Source organism: Tursiops truncatus, chromosome 3 (assembly GCF_011762595.2).
Source record: "Tursiops truncatus isolate mTurTru1 chromosome 3, mTurTru1.mat.Y, whole genome shotgun sequence".
Lineage (NCBI taxonomy): Eukaryota > Metazoa > Chordata > Mammalia > Artiodactyla > Delphinidae > Tursiops > Tursiops truncatus.
Window position 1 is genome coordinate 5,795,042 of NC_047036.1, and position 2,298 is coordinate 5,797,339.

Sequence of the window (2,298 nt, forward strand, 5' to 3'; positions counted from 1 at the left end):
CTCAGTTAATATTCAAAGCCTCCTTTGACATAAGTGCCATTCGTATTGTAGAGTTGAGCACACAGGTTCAGAGAGACTGATTCTCCTGCCCAAAGTCATACAGCTACTATGTGACTCAGCCACATGTTCCCCTGCATTTTCACTCTTCATCTGAATGGTTAGTCTTGTGGTTTTCTGTGGGACCCTGTTGCAATTCTCACCTTCCATGGGCTATAGTCATTCTTGAATTCATTCATTCGGTGAATATATCTTGAGTGCACTGTGCTGGGTCTTGCAGTGCAGCAGTGAACAACACAACTCAAGTCCAAGGTCTCCTTGGGATGAGCAACCACAGATTGATGTCAATACTGGATAACAATTGCTTTTTTTTTTTTTTTTGAACAAATCCACACTCTTTTTTATTTACTTTTCAATAAGTTTAAATCCTTGAAGGGTACAGCATCACATGGATTCTGTGTCCAATGGCCTTAGCAGGAAGGTTGTTTCAGACTTTGGCATGAACCATGCCACTGTTTCCATGAGCGTGAGTTCTTTCCCCAAATTACTCTGGTTTTGTTAGATTTTCCACCAGGAGTTACTGTGTTGTCCTTTGCTTTGTACACATAAGGAAATCTCTTGCCGAGATAGAATTCAGTTTCATCTCAAGTATATACACCTTCAATTTTCAGGAGAGCTGTGTGCTCCCTCTGGTTCCATACCCCACTTATAGCCAGCAGAAATGCCCTTGGACCACAGCCTTCCAGACATATTTGTCGTTTTAGAAGTTCTGGTCCCAGGAGCCTTCGATAACAATTGTTAACGTGGGGTCTTTAAGGCCTTCCTGCTTGTTTGCTGGCACGAACAATTTCCATTTTGGAAAGATGCTACTTCACTGGCTTGATTAAGTTTGGTCAAGAGTTTTCTTATCGTTTGTGCTTTTGCAGTGCATTATGCAGAAAGCAGTGGTGTGATTTTTTTAAAACCACTTTGTTGAGGTATAAATGACATGTAAAAAGCTGTACATATTTATTGTATACAACTCGATGAGTTTGGTGATAGATATAAACCCATGAAACCATCACCGCTGTGAACGCCAAAAAGACATCCATCACGCCCCAAAGTCTCTTTCCACCCCTTTTATTATAATATCGTGTATATGTGTGGTAAGAAACTTAAGATCTATCTTCTCAGCAAATTTTAAGTATCTAATACAGTACTGAGATCTATAGGCACTATGCTATACAGTAGATAGTCAAAGAGTATAGAGTTTCAATTATGTAGTATAAGTAACTTCTGGAGATCTATACAGCATGTGATTTCCACATGATAATAAAAGCTATTCCCAAATGCATTTTTTTCTCTCTCTCTGTCTCTCTTATTTCCTCATCTAAGAATCAGAGACATGACCATCAGGCACTAATTCCACTAAATTATATCATTCCCCATTCCATGCTTTTAAAATACGAATTCTGGGTTGATTAGCCCACTAGATTACCAACACTTCAGTGTGAGTTCTGTTCTACATCGTTCAATTTATGGCAGCAAGTGTCAGCAGAGCCTGAACATATTAACTGCTTAAGAACAAAAAGAGACATGGATAGGGAGGAAAAAGAGAAAGAAATGTAGGCAAAATGTCAGGGTTCATTTGCATCTCAATGCAGCAGAGAAAGAAATCAAGATGAGAGAGGTCATGAGTCTACCTTTGCATCGTCTCCCTCCTCCACTCCACACTGTAGGACCAGAGGAGTGAAGGTAAAGCACTTGATTTTGACCTGTTTTTCCCAGCTTATGGGCACAACCTAATAAACACCACCAAATGAACTGACTTTCATCATTGGCAAGATGCAATGGGGCAACACCTTTAAGATTCATCATTGAATTAAGAGTTAAGTGGAATCCTCCCTACCTGCTCCATTTTTTGATTTTTACTAAGTAAAATACTAACTTTATTGATTTTTCTTTATATTTTTTATTGTATATAAAGTAAAAAGAAACAACGTTTGGACATCAGATGAGGCAGAAAACACAGATACAGCAATCATTGATCTAGGCAATGGATAAAGGCATAACTTTTTCCAGATCAAACAGGTCAGCCAGAATACACACCCATTGAGAAGTTAATCGATAAGATCAATGGACAACTCTGAAGGTTACAAGAAACAATGAGTTATTGAGGGCAAATAAAGGCATTGCCATAGACTTTTCTTTTGAAAACATCCATTCAATTTATTGAAGGACGGATTCATCTACCTTTCTACGTGTTGTGATAAAGATGACCTTGAGAGAGGTCAAGAAATCTTAGGTCTAATGGTATGTACT

At 38.6% G+C, this 2,298-nt stretch overlaps 1 pseudogene; it reads right to left on the reverse strand.

The window, feature by feature from the left end:
• Positions 1-418: 418 nt before the first annotated feature.
• On the reverse strand, positions 419-747 carry LOC101329401 (large ribosomal subunit protein eL33 pseudogene; annotated as a pseudogene).
• Positions 748-2,298: the final 1,551 nt, after the last annotated feature.